Genomic DNA, 20,501 nt, shown 5'->3' on the forward strand with positions numbered 1-20,501 from the left:
ACCCAACATTTTTCAAGAAATGATCCACAAATATGGGATCAAATAAAATACAACCACGTGCCTATAGGCTAACAGGGCAGTACAGAAATCAGCAAGTGCTTCTAGATCTTCAGTGCTGCGCCACAAAGAAGGACAGTGAGGGGACGGCGCGGCCGCGACTTTTCGGAGGTGCTCGGCTGGAGACCCGAGCCGCGAGGTCTAGGTCACACGGGCCGGATGTGGTGCACGCCGGAAGAGAAGCGTGCGATGGCCTGGGGAGGGGTGGCGTGGTGGCGAGGATCAGGGCAGTTTGGGTCCACAGTTGACTCTAAACGCACGCGCCCACCCTGACAATGGAGCCGGCGGTGCCTCACCAGACACGCAGCCCGAAAGCATCCACACCAGATCGGGGTCGGGCCGTATCCTTGTCCCCAGGCCCGGGCGCGCGTCCACGCACTCCCTGAGCCCAAACCCGGCTTTGTGAGACGCACAAGGCCCTGCGGGTCGGCGGCGCGGCCCCGGAGCCTCCGAGCGCGCGCTTTCGCCCACCAGGCGCTCCGACCACTCGCCCGCGTCCGGGGCCGCGTCTGGCCTCCCCGGGAACCTCCGCTCCCAAACCCTTCGGGCCGCGCAGTCCCTCCGCCCAGCGCCGCCCCGCGGTCTCGAGGGCGACCTGTGCTCGGCGGGCCGATCCCCGAGCGGGCCGAGGTCGGCAGGGGGCGCTGCGGCTCCCGGCGCGGCCCGGCGCCCGGTGCGCGCCGCCCTCGCCTCTCCTCCCGCCCGGACGAGCTGCCAGCGGGCGGCGAGCCGGGCCGCGGCGGCGGAGCTGGGCCGGGACCAGGAGCGGTGAGTACTTTGCTTGACCGGCGTGGGTGCCGTGGTCGTTGAGCCGCGCGGACGTCCAGGTTCCGGTGTTAGGAGGCGGGGTGTCCCCCAGCATGCGCGGGTGAGAGAGGGGTGGGGAGGCTGGGGTGGGCTTCCAAGCATCGGGTCGGAACCGGGCCACTGAGCTCCCTCCCCGCTCCTGGGCAGACCCCAGCCCGCACTCGAGCCGTTTACCCAGGCCACTCCCCCGCGCCCCCCTCTCCGGGCCCGGCGCCGTCAGACTGGCCAGCAAATCCCCCGCGCCGTCCCCACGCGTCGCCCCCGCCTAGCTCCCCCCGGGGACCTTGCCTTCTCCAGCCCCCGCGCCGCGCAGCCCAGCTGCCCACTCTCCGTGCCACCATCCAGCAGCCCTAGCCCGGTCCCATTCAGCCCCCGCGCTGTGTCACCGGATTCCATCTGGAATCCAAGCTCCCGGGATTCCCTTCCTGGGGAGTCCCTGAACCTGCTGGCTTGCAGGTAAGAAAGCGGCCGCAACTTCCCTGCGGCCTTTCCGTGGAGTGGGCCGGCGCCCGTGGCAGCTACCTGTGCGGTCCTGGAGGGACTGCTCCGCGCGCACGCCAGCCTTCCTCAGCGCCCAGGCTAAGACCCCACCGTGTTGCTTTTGCTGGTGAACTTGTACATGTCGCGATTTTTAAAAGAAGCCATCTATGCTGGGGGAAAAATGGACCGACTTAGAGCAGGTTGCTTTTCTTGGCGGTTGCATCTGGCTTTCAGGTTGTACCTATGCATGGTAAAGATGAGCGGTGCGGGAGGATGGGGAGCTTTATTTTCCCGCAGTCTTTGGGTTGCGAAGGGACATCGTGGTGAACTGGACCGGGTGCCCAGTGTGTGTGAAAAGACAAGAATGCTTTCTATGCATTCAACAAGTAAAATGAAGAGGGACGCGGAGTCAGATGGGGTGTGAATGAAAAGTGTGGGATGGATGGCGCAGGGACACTTTGGGAGAGTTCCACGACGTGGGACACTGTTGCTCTTTGCAGCAGGGCTGAGATGTACCCCCCCCCCCCAGTTGGAGCAGACAGTGCTGAGCACTGCCCACCCTTTGGAAGGGAAGTGACTTCGGTGGTGGGGGTTTGGCAGCAGCTCCTCCTCCTCAAAGGTATTGGTGCCCAGCCCGACATCTGTGGGAAGAGGGTTTAAGGCAGATGGCTTGGAGAGCCTCCTGGTCCCTGGAGAGCGGTGGGAATGCTTGGTGACAGCCTGGAAGCCAATGTGTGCATGCACCTCATCCCTTCTCCAGGCTTTCGTTAAATCTTGGATTGAATTCCTTGTCTGCTTGAGGAAAGGCTGTAGGGAGTGTTTCGTTTTCAGGGTTGGCTCCTGGCCTGCCCATCATCGCTGACACCCTGGAAGGCTATGACTGGGTACTAGGGACAGAGTGGGCCGCCTGGCCTTCAGGGCACAGCACTCTGAGCATTTGTGGAACTATCCTGATGCTTATCTGTTGATCTGCTTGACTCATGATTAGCTCAGTATTGCTTTACCACTGACTTGATAAGTATTTAGTCTTGGACAGACTCTCAACAGGGTCGCACTGAGTGTCTGTAAGTTCCCATGGGCATTGCCGTGCTCCGCACTGTGATGAGCTGTTTACTGTCAGATCCCCACTGGCAAGGAGCATCTTCAGAGATGGGGTGGAACCATCTCCCCAGGGCCCAGCCTAGCACTCCCTGCCTAATATTTTATTCAGTGTTTGTTGAATAAGAAAGTAGGTTTCCCCTCTTGAGTCAGTCTGAGTCTATAACCCATTTTTCCTGTTTCGTACATTTTTCAAAATATTACCCTTAAACTCAACAGATTAAAAGCATAAAAACCTCATTAGAGGCAGACTCATGGGCGAGGGTGTCAGTATGCAAGTCAGGCTCTAATAGCTGAATTTGTAACTCAACAGGGACTCCAGAACTTCCTGGAAGGAAATCAGTTATCTTCATCCCAGAAGCAGGAGTGGGAGGGCGAAGGGCACCCTAAAGAGGTACTAACGCTGCCCACTGAGAGAGCTGAGTCCACCAGGGCCACAAGCTGTGGCCTCATCCCTGTTGTGCATCTCATCCCTGCCCACTGATGGAAGAAGCTTATAGGGGGGTCAAGGTTACTCACAGAGCCCCTTCAGGTTGCAGTGTGTTCCTCCAGTGGGTCCTACGTATCCCCAAGCTTCCTATGGAGATTGAAGGGTACCCCTTACACATATCCAGTGATGTGACTTGTAGCTCTAGTTGGGGGTGGAGAAGGCTGGTATTTGGGGACATGCTTTGGTCTGTCAGAGGTGGCCATGCCCCGGTGGCAGGTGGAACAAAGTCCAACCCTTCTGCCTATGTGAAAAGCCATCCTGAGGAAGTACAACTGAAAGCTGGGGCTAGGGGTGCCCACACCCCCTTTTGTAGGAATTTGGGTGAGCCTAGAATCCAGAGTGGATGTGGGAACCTGCACTGCCCCTGGCTGTCACAGGCTTATCTTTATTACCCAGACTCTCTCTGTCTTCAGGTCTGGCTGTAACCCAGAATTCCTGCAGCTGGTGAAAATCTGTTTTCTAGAAGAGGTTTAATTAATGCCTGCAGTTTGTGAGTGAGGGAGAAAAGGAGAGAGATGTTACTCTCTGGAGAGGGGAGGGGAAAGCATGGGGAAATATTTGAGGTCTTAGAAAAGGAGATTTCAGATCCAGAACCTGCTCAGGGACAGGACTTTTGGCTGGGGGGTAAGGAAGTACGCCCACATTCTGGAGTAAGCCATTATCGATAGAACAAAGTCACTGATGTAAGCAAAACAGCCCCACAGTGACCTGAAATAAGGTTTGCAGAGTCCACCGTTCTGGTTTTTAGAAGTCCAGAAAATCCAGTCAAGGCTGAGTTGGCAGAGTTGAAGGGCACTGAGCTATTTTAAGTTTTAAGTTTCTGTGTGAGGGTTGTGCCCCTTCGGAAGCAGTGACTTGAGCCAGATTGGTCTGGAGTCTGACCTGGGAAAGCCACCTCACACCTGGCAGAGGGACAAGCAGAGAGGGTCTGTGCACCTGCAATTAGTAAATGAAGAAGGGGGAGCAGCCTCCTAGTGGGATGGAGGACCACTTCCTGGACCTGCTAGGCAGCCTTGGAGTTAGAATAGAGCCCAGTGAACCCCTCAACCTGGAACTATTTCAGGCAGCCATGAAGAGGAGCCTGTGAACCCAGAATGAATCGTAGGGTCTGCTCCGCATCTGAAAGCAGGAAGGCCATGGTCGTCTAACTGAACCACAGACCCCAGCCTCCCTGCTTCCATCCTTTAACCTGTAGGCTCCTGTGACCCTTCTCGGACTTTGGTTGAAGAATCCCCTGGATTTGGTAAAAAGATCAATCTCTACTAAAGGTTGGACCAATCCCAAGAGCATGGAAGAAGTTAATGATTAAAAAACATTGAAAAATAATTGGCCAAGCCCTGTGGAGTAATTCCTGCACACAGGAGGAGGCAGCCTTTACCGTTTGTAGGCTGGGGCACCACGCATGCATGCACCCATCTCCCCATCCCCCCACCCCCACCCCCCATCTGCATGTTGGGGGCCTGCAACGGTACTGGAAATTCTGTGCTAGAGAACTTGGGACCCTTAAACTTCTGGTAATGGAGACTCTAGGAATTTTAAAATGCTCTGTTTGTAGTTTTTCCCCAGTGTACACATTCATGTTGCTGCATGCAAGGCATCTTTTGGTCACTTGTTCACTGCCCTCTGTAACTCTTTGTATGAGCAGCTTCCTTAGGGAGAGTGACAATTAGCATAGAAACCAGAGCTTTAGAAAACAGACTAAAGTAAAAGTTCTTGCATCCGGTTTTGGCCTCCCCATTCACTCCCCCTTCTTCCTCTGCATTTCTGATTGTGGGGAGGGCCATCATTTATGTCACATTTACAAATAATTTGAATGCTATTTGTCCTACCCCTCAGTTATTTAGAGACACAAATCTTTCCAACCAACAAAACCACATCTTGTGCTACTAAGCCTGCTTCATTCTTGGATCCAGTGTCATGAATGATAGTGCATCTCCGAAGATACAATATCATTTTGAACATTTTAACTACAAAAGAAAATAAAGCTCTTGCTTGCTAATTTGTCGTCTGCAAATATTGGAGAACCTGAAGGTAGAATAAAACTGTGTTGGTAGCTCTTTAGGCTTCCAAAATGAAACAGGCAATTACATTACAGTAGAAAAAAGTAATTAAAGTTATAAGAGAAATATTTATTTTTATTTTATTTATTTGTTTGTTTATTTTTTGCCTTTTTGTGGCAAGGTCTTGCCATATGGCTCAGGCTGGCCTTGAGCTATAGCACAAATACTTAGAAACTCAGAAATAATCCCATTATGCTTTAAATACCATTACTAAAACATTGAGAGATGTAAAACCTAAACATTCTTAAAAGAATAGACCAAAAAAACATACAAACTTTGACGAGTACAAATTACTAAGTGTGGAACCTCTGAAATATAATTAATATATTATTATGATCTTACATTGTCTTTCTATAGTACCTTACCATAAATAGGCAACTATGACCATGATCTTGTTTGATCCTTTTGACTGGTCTAGAATCTACCTACAAATGGAGAAGTGGACTTTGGGAGTTTAAAAGGCTTCCTTTAGAATTCAGATCTCTTGAATTGAGAATAAATTTGAAATTTCCTGCTACAGTTACATGATAAACAAAGGTAGTTACATAATACATGTGGTCTTCAGTTTAGGGTAAAAGTAGATACTGGTTTTCTGAAACCGAATAAATGAAAACAGTGTATGTCTTGTGGCCTGCAAGCCCTGTCAGAAGGCTTCCTCAGGGTCTGTGGGTGTCAGAGGTTCTGTTGGTGACTCCCTAATACCACAGTGCCTGTTTGTTTGTATATTCAGCCCCGTACAGTGGTTGGAAGTGTGGATCAGGCATGAACAACCTGTGGCCCACAAGTTGAGTGTGCCTGGTGTAGATTCTGAAGCCACACTGGCTTTGAATCCTGGATCTACGATCACTAGCCTTGTACCCTTAGGGAACTTACTTAATTCCTCTGTGCTTTAGTTTCCAGTTTGTAAAATTGGGATGGTGATAATACCTGATGGTAACACTATTTGCAAAGCTGACATGAGATAGTATATGACAAGATAGGTATATGACCACAGTTTAGAACAATGTCTAGTGTATTGTTCATGCCTTTTAAAGTGTAAGCTACTATTGCTGTTCATTAGCTCTTCCAAATATGTTTTAAGTAAAGCCAGCTGCACTGAAGTGATAGATAGAGGATAATAAACAAAACACATATGGTCTCTGTCTCTTCAGCAAAGGATATTGATCTGATAGTCACAGTGAAAGGTACATGTGGCCGTGCTGACATATTTCCAGGTACTCGGTGCTGACATATTTCCAGGTACTCGCTGGTTCTGACCACCTGCTATGGCCTTGAGAGGCTGGATTGTGGCCCAGAAGGGGCTGACCAGGATAGGGGGGAAAATGGGGAGCTGGTGATCACACATACTGTGATGTGGCTTTGTCTGCCTTTTTGCACAGGCACTCATTTTGACTGGTCTGTGTCTGACACAAGCCGGTGCTTAATGTCTTAACTGGCTTTTCTTTTGTTTACTTATTTATTTATTTGGTACCGGGGATTGAACTCATGATTTTGTATCTGCCAGCCAGGCACATATGTTACTGAGCTAAATCCCTGCCCATTAACTGGCTTTCTTGACTGTGGGTTGTGAGTGGGAAGTGTAACGAGAGATCATGGATTCAGACTTTACTCACCTGATGTGGCACTGCTATTCTTAGTCCCACCTGACAGAATGCTGCCCTGGGCACCGTTTAAACAACCTCTTCAGCAGCTCTACAAACCTCTGATACCACCAGAGACCCGGTTCTCAGGGCAAGAACTGGTATAGCTGCAGTGTGGGCACGTAGGGGACCAACCAGTGACAAGAAGCCAGTCTCGCAGGTTTCCTGAGTCTACCATAGCCAGAATCTGCTTGACCCACAAGCCTATGTTGATAGGCTTGGGTTTACTAACTGTCCTGGAAAAGCCATTCCTGCCCTGTGACCTCATCCTCACTTCCTCCATGTAGCCTACAGAGAAGCTCTGTCGTGACAGCCTGCCCGATTAGCACCTTCTGTCACGGAGCTGGCACAGGCCTGCAGAAGCTGGAGCATTTCCCTGTCTCCTTTGAGCGTGCTTAGCATACCCTGGACTCTACCTTGGGAAACTTATGCTCAGTTCCCTAAGTGAACACCCTGCTTATTTTTACTCATTTTTAAACTACTGAAATTCAAAATAAATGAAGTTTTATCGCTTTTTTTAAGTGATGCCCTATATTCAGAAAGTAAAGAAATGGCAAATTATGCCATTCTTTTGTATGTAGGAAGAATTGAATTAAAAGGGAGACATCTTTTCTCTAGTTTACAGAGTCTCCCCCCGCCAAGTACTCTAACTTATCTGGTTCCAGTTGTCTCTTGATTTCCTACCCAAGGTCCTCTCTTGTCGCCAATCTGTCTGTCTCTATCCCAGCCCCTAATGGAAACACAGGCCTGAAAAATCAAAGCTTGAGCATTTATGGTCAAAGGTCATAGTATAGATGGTTGGTTTTTTTTTTGTTTTTTTGTTTTTTTTTTTTGTAGTTCCATCTTCAAGGTGAAAAATGACTGTTTTTTTGAAAAATATATTTTAGGAGACAACTAACATCAGCAGGCAGGAAGATCTGAGCAAGCCGATCTCATCCATGCTCACGTAATCTTCGGCATTTCTAAGTTAGCAGCGTATGATTTTTGATTTTCTCTTTCTGTGTGTCTTGCTTTAATGACTGCTGATTATCTTGAGGCAGCTGCATTAATTGATGGTGTTTAGCGTCTGCTTACAGTAAGTAATTGCAGTTGGCTTGGCTGAAGACAGCGCATTCTTTCTAGTTGCTTTTAGCTTGGGATGTGTTTACCCTGGGGATTGGGAGCCAGAAAGGGAGTCAAGAACTCTGTGCAGGCCTGTGGCCCTAGGCTTACACTCCCCTGAGACATCTTGTCACTGAAGCATCTGTTCTCCTGCATTCTAGTCTACTCCTGGGCCTGTCCCCTGCTAGGCACACCCATCTTATCTGAAATATACCTGAATGAAGGGTGAGTGAATGAGTGATGAACAATGCAAAGCATGCCAGTTATGAGTACATTCAGCTGCAAGTAACAGAAAGCTCCCCATTGGAGACGTATGCAATTAGGGCTTTGTTTTCCTTATGTAACAAGATGCCTGAAGATAGGAAGTTACAGTGTTAGCAGCTGAGGTCTGGACTGACACCTTTGTTCTCTTTGCCCCTTTTCATGATGGCAAAATGTCTGCTTTAGAAAAGAGGAGCTGCCAGTGAGTCACACTGCTATCTTTTGTCAGGAAACAGACATTTCCCCAAGACACCAAGCAGATCACTGTGATCACTGCTTTGGAAACTAGGGTGCTTCTCTGCCTCCTTTGAGGCACTCTACCACTCTACCTAGGGAAACCCATACTCAGTTTCCTTAATAGGCACCTAGCGTATCTTTACTCATTTTTAAACTACTGAAATTCAAGGCCCGAGCTGTTCAAGGCCAAAACTATGACATGCTTGCTCTCAGCTAAAGGTCTATGTGAATATTTAGCAGAACACGTTAAGGAAGGCTTGCTGCTGAGACAAACAAATCAAATATATTTCACTACTCAAATGTGGTAGGGACTTAATTTTTGTTTCCACAAGTCTCAGCTGGCTATTCCTGAAGGGTGTGTGTATGTGGTGTGTGTGTGTGTGTGTGTGTGTGTGTGTGTGTGTGTGGCGGGGTGCTTTCCTCTAGGGGTGATACAGGTACTCTGGCTGCTAACATTGCCACGTTCATTTGTACCAGTCACTGGAAGAGGAGGGAACATGGGGGCTGGCATGTGGCAGGATTTTGGGGGCTGTCTCAGAGGTAAGAATCACCACCCCAGACATCTCATTGGCCACACCTCCCACAAGGAAGCTGTAACCCTGTGCCTAGGACAGGGTCTCTGCTACATACATGGTCCCCTCCAAAATCAAGATCCTCTCAGCAAGGAAGAAGGATATTGAGGATAACTGGAACTGTCTTCCATTATAAGGAAAGGTTGGGCTGGCTAATAAAGCTCCAGCCATAAGTATTGGGCATCCTCAGGATATCGTCTGTCTTCAATCTTTGCTCTATTTCCACCTTTCGGAACTGGCAGGAAACTGGAAGGTCCTCGTTGTATGTACTTCTTTCTTGACCCAGGGCATGTTCTTAACATGGGGATGGGTCCTGGCTGAATCGCCTCAGAGTTGCAGGTTACCCTGGGGAAATGGCTTCAGCTCCCCAAGGCCAGAGGATCCTGCAAGAGCTCCTCACCTAAAACCCATCAGGTGCCCACCCAGCATTCCAGTTTCTCTTTCTTTTCACCCCCCACCCCTCTAACATCTAAAGGGAAAGAAGGGACACGTCAAAGAGTGACTGTTGTCTGAGTCTCACTCTAATTCTTTGAGAAGTGTTTTCCTACTATTTCCTGCTAATGTTTCTAGTAAACATTGGTATGTGATCCATTAATCTGTTGTGCTGTAGTTTGTTATTCTCCAGTTTGTTGTAAGTTACTGTCGAGGGGCTTCTCTACCCATGGCGTCCATTTGCATTCCCTCCTCTCTCCCTCCCTCTCCACATTTGCTGAGCTCTGCTGAATATTCCAGTCTGTCTGATCAGCCTTTGGGGATGTGGGCAAGGATGAGTACTGTGGGAGGAGCAGGCTCTGGGGGCTCAGGTTATTTAGTAGAAGAGGGTATCCCTCAGCCTTGGCATTAGAGGCTTCCTATGAAAGGTGCTATTTGAGGAGCAGAAATTAAGCAGGTCAGGAGGGCATCTGGGCCAAGAGAGTGAGCTGAGCACACCGCCATGTGATTACAGGGCATGCGAGGTTCTTGCTGCACAGTGTGCCAGAGCTGGGCGGGTGGGGTGTGGTGGCCACGAGCAGCATCTAGCACTGCTGTGCTGAGGACCTGAGGTGGCCAAGGCAGATAAGGCTACAGCCCCAATTCAATTCAAGACCTGGCCCTGAGCCGTGAGGTTGCATAGTAACTCAGGCCAGAGTCTGAGAAGGGCTTGGTTGCTGTTTGGGACCCTGCTCTAAACGGTTTGCTGTTGGAAGCTGGAGAGAATATGGGCCTAGTCGATTGTGCCATCGCCTCTCGTGCTGTGTCCCTGTGTCCCCTGTGTCTCCAAGTTTTGCCTGGTCCTTTGCCCAGGCATTACTCAGGCTGTAAAAATAGTCTGGCACCAGAGCATCAGCATGAGGTTGGTGAGGAAAGCTGGAACTGTCATCGTATATCAGGATGGTTGTCAGTGAGATTTTTGACGGAGTGCTTTCTTGGAGCACTGGGGATGTGGTTCTAAAGTTGGCTTACAGTGTTTCCTTGGATTTATACCAGTACCTCTGGCCACTCGCTAGGAAGGTGGCCCCCGGTTGTGCCTGTTGTCTACCTTGGCCTCAGGCTCATGACACACTTCCCCATGGCCACATTGAAGTAGACATTTAACCCTGACACCCACTGTACTGCTCACTTTGCCACAGGCTATGCTGAGTGCAGAGGATGGGTCTTCAGCAGGATCCATCAGAGCTGGCCTGCAGTCCCTCCGCGCTCTGTCCCATGGTGGGAGACCTCAGCTGACTACGGTGAGCTGCTGTCTGAGGTAGCCAGCTTTGTACTTCCTTGCCTCAGGGAAATGAGGGCTGAACCAAAGTTCAGCAAATCTCTCAGCTCCCTTCATTGTGACAAATGGCCCCAAGGGTGATTTCCTTCATTTTGCCTCCCAGCTGCTGTGTTTATTACTGTGGACTTGGCAGTACAGAGTAAAGAACCTTTATTCTAGTCTAAGCCAAGGGCTGATTAAATAGCTCTTGAATGCCTTTTTGGTAATAAATTCTGTAGGAAATGTGAATAATAATGAGAAGAAAGATTATTACCGTCCAGAGTGCTTCCCAGGACATAGCTGATTGAGTCCCCTCTGCAACTCCGTGAGGCAAGTAATGACACATTCCTCTAGCCTGTAAACTCCACGAGAGCAGGAGTTTAGGGCTGATTTGGTCTCCTGGCCCCTAGCTTCAGTCACTGTATTTGGCTGGGAGTAGATGCTCAGTAAATATTTGTTTAATAAATAAACATAATTGTCACAACAATCCTTGCCTGAGCTGGTAAATAAATGGCAGGGTATAAGGTCTGAATCTCGGGAACCCCAGCCCCTCACCCCTGGAGTGTGGTTGAGGATAGGAGGACCACAGCCTACCCAGCCTCATCGTCTGACTGCACACAGCACAGTTGTATAACCAATGTCAGAATCCAGAAGGTTGGAGGCTGTGTTCTTGGTGCCAATGTCTTGTCATGCGGGGAGTGGGGGGTGGGGAATGCGGTAGTGTATCCATCAGCAGCTTGAGAGTGACATTTCTATAACACCTTCATCCTGTCAGCCATGTGACCCAAAACTGGCTGTAGTTCCTACTCCTACAGGAACCTAGAATGGCCCCAGCTGACCTCTACTCTGTTTCCTAATGAATCACTACATAAGGCCTGTCTGCCTGCCCCAGCGCAGAGGGGTGGACCTTGTGCCCTGTGCACTTCAGGAAGACCCACCGAGGTCCCTCGCCCTTTGAGTTTCAGACACTGCCTGCCTCTCAGGCAGCCTTCTCTGGCCACCCTAGCACACAGTGCTCCTCATTTTCCAGCCCCAGGCCCTGTATCCTCAGTGTGCACCTACATTTTCTCACGCATTCCTGGAGCCCTGCGCACTGCAGGTGGATGGGGCTACCACTTAGTGAGGCACAAGATCCCTCTCTTTAAACCTGAGCAGTTCAACTGCTATCTGAATTACACATCAGGTTCCGTGTTGCCTTGAGTTTTGAAAGAGATACTGTTTTGAAAACACTGGTCTCTTTATAATTTATCATGTGCTTGCCTAGTAAGATCTTGCCTAATTGTATTGCTTAAAAATAATTTAAATAGAGTTGATAGCCTTTTCTCCAATTAAAAAAATATAGATGTATGTTTAAGAAAATACGAGACATGCAGAAAAAAAAAACCTGAGAAATTAGTCTTTCAAGAGCCTACCGCCTTCTTGATGAATAGTAAGCCAGTCTCCCATCTTGCAGTTGTTTAAAAGAAGATTAAGATTACCTGTAACTGTTGCAACCATAATCACTCATAACCTAAATTCTATACAGTATACAAGTAAAAAATCCTACTCCCACCTTTGCCTCAAGCAAGGTTTTTGTAACATACTCCTTATTTTTATAAGTCGCAATCACACTGCATGTGTTGTACTGTAGCTTGTCTCTGTCTTAACAGTATCATGTTTTCCTAGTACTAATCTGATTTTTTACATTGTGCACAACATTATACAAACATTAAAAGCTTGTGTAAGTACTGAAAAGTATTCTCACTCCATGACAGAAATGAACACTGTTATTTTGGGAGCTATCAACTTACATATTTCCTGAAAATTTACATATATGTGCCAAGCTAAGCAAATATAAGTTTTAGCAAGATGGTACTGCTTCTTTCGCTCTTTTTCTTTTGTTTTTAATATTTATTTTTTTTTCTCTTTCTTTTGTTTTTAACTTGGTAGGATTTCTTAGGGGTTTGGTCACATCTATACCTAAGCCCACTTCTCTCTCTTTCTCTCTCTCTCTTTCTCTCTGTCTCTCTCTTCTTTCTTTTTAAGGCTGAAATCATATCCCATCATGTAGACAAACTAATATTCCAACCATTCCCTGATGGATGAACATTTCGGTTGTTTTTGAACTTTTATACTGATTCCTAGTGCTTTGTATCCACAGGGAAACATTTTTGTAGGATAGATGTGCAAAATACTAATTCATTGGGCAAAAGGTGTGTATTTGCTTTAAAACAAATGTGTGTGTTTGTTGTTCCCTTTCATGAATACCATTTTAGTTAACCCTGTCAACAACAATGCATGGAAGGAGTTCATTCTCTTAGAGGCTCGCAAAGCATAATCTTACTATTTTTTGCCAGCCTGAAAGGTAAGAAATTTCATCTCATTTTTAAACTTTTTTTTTTTTTTTGTCTTTTTTGTTTTTATCGGTACCAGGGATTGAACTCAATACTGCCAGCTTGCAAGGCAGGCGCTTATGCCGCCGAGCTAAATCCTCAGCTCATCTCATTTTTAAATATGTATTTCTCTCCATCCTAGTTTCCCAAAATACCATACATATACATATTTAAGAAAAAGAAAATATATGGAGTTGTTGAATGCATGGTTTTGTACCCTTGTTTTCCTTTCACAATAGATCAGGGACATTTTCTCTAGTCACTATGTTGTTTCCGGAGCCGTGTTCAAGGTCTCTGTCCTACTGAACTATTGCAGATCACCTAGAGTGCTCTTTTTTTATTTTTGTCCTTGATCTCCAAAGATCCTAGGAATGACAGGTAATGTGAAAGAAAGAAAGGCAGAGGGAACATACTCTCCCTACAGAGAGCTGGCATGGGAACTGTCTAGGAAACAGAAGTAAATTAAAATCTGATTTAAATGTTTGGCCTGGGGCTCATCCTTTAGGTAATTGCCAAGGAGTTCCCTGAAATACCACTGCAAGCTCTGGTTACATACGGATAGTTTATGTTAAATGTTACAAATCATGGCCTGTTTTATATGTTTGGCTATGAGAAGTGCCTGGCTTTATTTTGGTTTATGAAGGTTTCAGAGCATTTGACACTGGCAGAAACATGAACTAGGTAGTGTGGGATGGTAGAAATAACATGAAAGTAGCAAATCAGAAGAGAGGGCTTCAGATTCTAGCTTTTCTCTGCCTAGCTGTGTAAACCTAGAGAAGACACTTGGGTTTCCTGGAATCTGTGTGGTGCAGATGACCAAGATATGAGTTTGGAAAGCATGGCAGAGGATGGGCTAGCAGCTGGAGGTCAATTCCAGCTCTGCAGTAAGAATAACTAAGAACTAGCACCTTCTAGTCATGAGATTGGGTGTATGCTGCCAGTTTTCAAAAGTGTTCTGACATTCAGTCAGTCTGTTCTGTGGCAGGCTTTGTTCATCTTTAGACATGCTTGTGGACTTGTGGACAGGTGTCACGTGCCTTAAGGTCCATCACAAGAAACTGCTGGCCAGTCAGGAATTTCAGTATGGGCATTTGATTAAATGATAGTCCCGAGAAGTGTCACAAAGGAGCAAGAAAGGGTGACTTGAGAGGGTTAGATGGAATGTCACTGTTTAAGGAGAGTTCAAGGGCAGCTTCCCTGAGAAGGCAACCTTGAGTAGGGATGGATGAATCATCAGGAGTCTGTAAGGCAAGAAAGGTGGGAGGACCTAGGAGAGGCAGCATGGTAGCTGAGGAAGACATAGAGGGTAATCGTGGTGGCGATAACCTCTGCTCTGCTCATTCATCTCTTCATTCATTCAAAATGTACTGGCTGAGCAGCTGCGATGGCCCCACCATATTCTTGGCAGTGGGGATACAAATGTAGAGTGCGAGATTGGCGAAATTCATAGCCCCATGGAGTTCACTATTACAGCATAATAAGTCATCCCAAATTCAGCAACTTAAAATAGCCATCATTTTACTCTTGTCCTCATGCTCTGCAGGTAGATTGGGCCCAACCAACTATTTCCTGCTCAGGTGTCGCACATGGCAATTATTCAAGTCATAACTGGTCTGGAATCATCACTCACATGTGTGATGCCTGGGCTAGGAGAACTTAAACAGCTAGGGGATAGGACAGCTGGGCCAACTGGGCAGCCCTGTCTGTGGGTGACCTCTTACGTGGTTCTCCAGCATGGTGGCTTCAGGGCTCCAGTACGAGTCAGAGAGAGAGACAGAGACAGAGTCAGAAGACCACAAACAGAGTAAATCTGCATCTCTCCTCAAAGGTCATGTAGCATCACTTGTACATATTCTTTTCACCAAGGCAGTCTCAAAGGTCTGCTCTGGGAAATTTAGAATATTCTTGATATGAGAGGTATCACAGTTTGTAGACCTGCTTTAAAACCACCACATTCTCATTCTCTGGTCTCTGAGCATTTCAGCCTTGACTTCAAACCTACCTGCCTTCTTCAGCCCTCCAGAGTCCTCCCAAGGAGATAATCTTTTTTTTTTTTTTTTTTTTGTCTTTTTCATTTTTGTCGGTACCAGGGATCGAACTCACAACTGCCTGCTTGCAAGGCAGGCTTATGCCGCTGAGCTAAATCCCCAGCCCCTCCAAGGAGATAATCTAATGGCTTGGGTACCCACTCACCAGTGTCCCTTGGGCCTTGCACCTCTCTCCCCTTCCCCAAGCAGCCCTCAAGAGACATAAATTTCTTCACTCCAGGTTCTGTCTTGTGGGAGACATTGATGTCCCTTGTAGACTGGTACCTCAGGCAACTCTCCTGCTGTCCCACTTCCTTGACAAATGTGCATGGACACAGACTCCACCCCCATAAGGAGTGAGGCTCTTCTGTGGACCTGAGAGATGTCAGGAGTCAGGGGGACACAGTGTGAGGGCTTCAGGTAAAGCTGGATCAGAAGGTATGGGTTTGGAGGCATTGACATCCCTGGAACATTGTAGGAAACTGCTAGAGGGCCAGGGAAAATTATAGAAGATAGTTCTTTTTAGGGAGATTGTGTTACCTTTTTAAATTAATCTGTTAGAATCTTTACCTTACAAAAGAAGGCTTTCAGGTGTATTCCTGTCTCAAAGAGAGAAGCATGAGTCTCTATCCTAATTGAATCATTTATACCCAGATTAGTATTATGACACTCTGTGGTTGATTATCACAGACAAAATCAGTTTCCTGTGATTAACAGAGTTCACAACACTAAGTATCAAAACAGAATCTACAACAAATTTTCCACCCGCTGTGGTGTTTTATACCACACAGAATGATGTCCAGCCATTAACGCAGCAGACCTTGAAAGATGGCTGCCACAACAAGCCCCTGCACTGTGCAGGAGAACTCTTGGCCCTGATTATTATGCATACTAAGAAACTCAATTTATGCTGATAATACTGAATAAGTACTTGCTTACTTAGTTTACATTTGTGGAAACAGGTGAATAAACCAAGGTCACAGCTACCCATTGCTCTGCATTCCCAAATTACTTCCGTCCACAGCTTCTTCATTAAGCACCATTGAATTTGAGTCTTGTACTTCATTCCTTTAATGTAGGATGAATCCAAGCATTGGAGCTTATAACAGGATTATCCCCCACTTTATTGGCAGGGAACTAGAACTAGATAACAATTCATATTCCTTCCCAAGTTAAACATCTGAGAATCTGTGTCACAGTACTCTTAGCTCTATTTTTGCTTTACTTGTCACTTTATTATAAGTGCAAAGGAGTCCCCAAAAATAATTTTAAAACTTGTTTTGAGATTTGAATTAGGAAGCTCTTGGGTCTCAACACATAGAGGCGCCTACAGGTCTCCCACATCAGCCTGGCCTACCCAACAGGTGGCACCTACACCTGACCCCTCGATGGGCAGAAGGTTCATGGTGTACTGACGCCCACAGCACCCACCTTCCACTAAGTATTTAAAGGCCATGGAGTTCCTGCCACCGACACGGGCCAGGGTAGTAATCTATAAAATACTTAGTGTCCCACACCTTATCTTGATCAGCTCACAGAATGGGCCATCAGTGAGCACAGGGCTTTGCCACAGCTCTGTAAGTGAATGTGAAGCTCTGTAAGTCCAACTTAATAGGACTTATCAGGCAAAAGGCCTTGCATCAGCAGGCATGAGTTTCCCACACCATATTTGTCCAGAGCAAAATCCTATCTCTGCATAATACTGAAATGCAAGAATAAGAGCCAGGTGTGGTGGTGCCAGCCTGTATTTTCAGCACCTTGGAAGGCTGAGGCAGGAGGATCATAAGTTTGATTCCAGTCAAGGCACTTTTGTAATTTAGCAAGAACCTATCTCAAAATTAAAAAAAAAAAAGAGCTGGGAGCACAGTTCATTCAGTGTGAAGGCCCTGAGTTCACTCCCAAATACCACCACTACCACCAGCCCCAGAAAAGGAAAAAGTAGGTATCAGAAGGCCTTGGCAACCTGTGCTGTTCTGTGTGCCTGACTCACATTGCACATCTGTGCATCCCAGGGCTTTGAAAGTTCTTTTGCCTTAAAATATGTGACTTTTATCATGCAAGTCTTCATCATACACCACTCGCTTTTCCCAGTTTTTTCAGCCTGCCTATTTAATCCTCTTGTGCTTTCCTTGACATTTTAAGAAACTTTTAATTGACATAGTTTGCTTGCAAAATAAAATTGAAAAAAAACAGTTATATTTTTAAAATGGCTTTGTGGTAAGTAAATCATGCCAAGTGCATGTTATCCTTTTTGTTGAAGTACTTAGAGTTGGTCTTGAGATTCTAAAATAAGAATGTCAGTTTCAGATGCAGCTACTTCTAAAATTTAAGAAAGAGCAATGTAGAAGAGTTGGATGGAACACAGACTTGTTCAAAATGTCAGAAAAAATAACTGAAGAGTACATAAAAGTGAAAATTCTGGCTTGACAAATTAGTTGTTTCAGTGTGTTCTAGCCTTGAAAAATCATCTACCACTTTGACACCTTTGTCCTGGAAAAACACTTCAAAGGAGAAAGTGGTTGGAACGTACAGTTCACAAATGAAGAAAAAAAAAGTCTTTAATATTTCATAGATTTAAAAATACTAAATCTGCAGATCATCAAGAGCTACAAATCTTCTTTTGGAAAGAAATTATAGATAAATAATTCATGCCACGTATTTTTAAAACATATAAAATGTGTAATAAAAGGTCTTGTTAGTAGAACATAGGCAAGCTACAGGCTCCTGCTCTGCTATTTGTCATGACTGAATTATACCTGAGCAAACCAGCACTGATGGTTTTTAACCATATAATTGTGATTGTATGCACTTTGATTACTAGATCTGAAAAGTACCAGTACCATCATCAGATGACTGAGTTTGTGAATAAGTTTTTAGAATAATTGTGTATGTGGTCAGCCTTCTGCAGTTGTGGGTGGTCACAGAAATCCCTTTGTTCCTTGGTTCCTCATAGAATCCTGATTCTGTTCTGGCCTCCACCCTGTCCTTCGTGTATGGGCTGTACTGAGAGGTGAATCCTGATTGCTTTCTCCTTGTCACTGTGGTCTGTTCCTCATACCAGTGGTTGGTGTGGCCCTGGGCATGTGACACACTTCTGCCAGTGACATGAGGGCAAGTCTGTTGGAGGTGCTTCTGGGAAAGGCTTCCTTGCTTCTAGTTGAGTAGAGATCCACAAGATTTGCCCTTCTGCCTCTGCAAACTGGCAGATATGGTTGTGATGCTTGGGAATATGGTCGCCATATTATGACCCTGAGAGAAGTGGGATAGGGCCAGGACAAAGACAGAGGGTTCCTGAGAACAAGGAGACAGAGAGATCTTGGTTTCCCAGTGATGCCTTTGAGTTACTGGATGTCCAAACACTGACTTGTTACCAAGAATGTTGATAAGGCTCTTTGTGTTAACCAGCCTTTTCTGTTACCTGCAGATAAGCCACTTTCTTGAGTACATGAATTATCTAAGATAAAGACATGGAATAAAATTCCAAAAGGATGAGGGTCATCATGATCGTGTCTCATTTTCAGCATATGTAGGAGTAACATTCAAGCTAGTCAATGGTGAGGTTTCTGTTCATCGTAAGCTGTTCAGAAGGAGGGTGTTTATTTATCACACCCGTGGAGGAAGACCCCCTCCCCAACAGAGGGAACTGCTGTCCTGTAATGTTCATGGCAAGTTCTAGCTAGGATATAGGTTTGGGTGCTTTAACAGAAATTAAAACATTAACTTTAAAAGGGTAAACATTGTTTTTCTCTTCCAAAACACTTTGAGCTGATAGGTAGTAGAGGAAATGAGTTGTGTTGTCCCTGGGGGCTCATCCAGGATTCTTCTCTGTCATCCGCTGGGATGTTGTCCCTCATCTTTATACAGTGATGTAAATCTGGCTCTTCCTCATACCGGGGTTTAAGAGCGTGGAGGGAGGGAGGGATAAACACCAGGGTGGTCTGATCTGGAACCAACCATAACTCACTGGTCAGAATTTGATTGTATGACCATAACTAGTCACAAAGCAGTCTGGGAAATACTATCTCCAGCTGGGTAATCATGTACTATATCTCACCAAAACCCAAAAGGTTCTGTTTGTAAGAGGAAGCAAGAATAGACTCAGGACCCTTTGGAGACACCTGTCATGTGGGGTATCTGCTACAGTATGAAGGAAGAACATAGCAACGGCAGGATGCCTGGCATCACTGTGCAGATGCGGAGCTCAGGCCCTTGTGCCAATTCTAACATGTCTTCTTCAGATCACCAAGGGACCTGAGCCAGGTGATGTTTGAAACTCTTCAAATTCTGACTTGCTCTGGTGTTGCCAGTGGATATTCTATTGTTAGAGTAGGGGGACTGGGGAGCAGAGGTAGGGAAGAAGGAGGATCACATCTCACATGTGACTAATAGGCATTAAACTATTAGGAGAAATTGCTCCTGATACTTATAAAGAGCTTATTAGGAGTGAGGTGCTGTGCTGTGTGCCTTGCATATTATCCTTACACAATCTTTGAGTTGAGTCCTGTGATCATTCCCATTTCCTGGTGGGGAAACTGACTCACTAATGGGTATAGCAGACTTCCAGACCTAGCCAGCTGACCCCTGGGTTCACTCATGTAATTACCTGTGTGGGAAGGACAGGATGAGGGAATGAGGTGGGACTTTTAGGGTGTGGCCAGATTGTAGCAGGCCCTGAAAGCAGAGGACAGAACCTTGTTCCAAGCTACCCTTTATTTGGGGCCTGTTTGGGGACCTCTTAATAGACAGCATTCACCCACACAACTACCAGTCCATGGGTTCTTCCCGAGCCAGTGTCTGGGCATGACAGCGTCATGGGTTACATCACCCTCATTGCCCTGGAATACAAGATGAGCTCCTCTTCAGGAGAAGAGCTCCTAGGAGAGAGCTTCCTGGGAAAGTCAGCTGGGGGTCAGAGTACAGAGCATTCAAGGGGAGGTTCCCTTCATGGCTCCCAAGTATCCCATAAAGATAACTGTTGCTGAGAAGACCGCGGTGGGCCTGTTCCACTGAGTATTCCCAAAGATGGTTGGACACTGGAAAGAGAACGTTACTCTAGCAAACAGGGCTCAGCCCACAAGTGGGACTGTCTATCAAGTTGGCACTGCTTGCTGTCCCCAATCCTAGGATCAGACCCCTCCTCCTGCTCTGGCCTTTAGATTAGTTGACTTTGTGCCTAGAGGGGGCTCCTGGAAAGCAATGTGAATCAGGGCAATGTTGCAGCGGCCCAGTGATGACAGGTCCCATTGGGGATCACTGGGTCCAATGGCCTAGGTAAAAGGAAGGAGCCTATCTGTCTTTGGGTGCTCAGCACAGGCAAGGGGCTCCTGGGCCAGGCTCTATGGGGCCCCTGAGCAGCTGGCTTTCTCCAACGTGTGAATCTCCAGACAGGGCACTAGTGGTGGTTCCTGGGCTGACTTATTTCCCTTTTCTGCCTGATTCTGATGTCGCAACTCTCCACCACTGCCACTAGCAGTCAGTACAGCCCAACTTTAACACCACCTCTTTGGTTCATTTTGCTTTCAAAATACAATCCAAATCCACCAACTTCATTTACTTTGTTCCTCAAGGCT

At 46.7% G+C, this 20,501-nt stretch overlaps 1 protein-coding gene across 3 annotated transcripts in view; it reads left to right on the top strand.

The window, feature by feature from the left end:
• Positions 1-687: 687 nt before the first annotated feature.
• Pxylp1 (2-phosphoxylose phosphatase 1) overlaps positions 688-20,501 on the top strand; it is a 57,677-nt gene continuing 37,863 nt past the window's right edge. The window contains exon 1 of one of the 3 annotated variants that reach the window (XM_063249089.1): positions 688-825. The gene's annotated coding sequence lies outside the window, so the exon portion shown is untranslated. The other 2 variants (XM_063249091.1, XM_063249090.1) reach the window with 2 other exon arrangements.

This window comes from Cavia porcellus, unplaced genomic scaffold (assembly GCF_034190915.1).
Source record: "Cavia porcellus strain 051 isolate PalLab524CR breed Dunkin Hartley unplaced genomic scaffold, mCavPor4.1 scaffold_5, whole genome shotgun sequence".
Taxonomy (NCBI): Eukaryota; Metazoa; Chordata; class Mammalia; order Rodentia; family Caviidae; genus Cavia; species Cavia porcellus.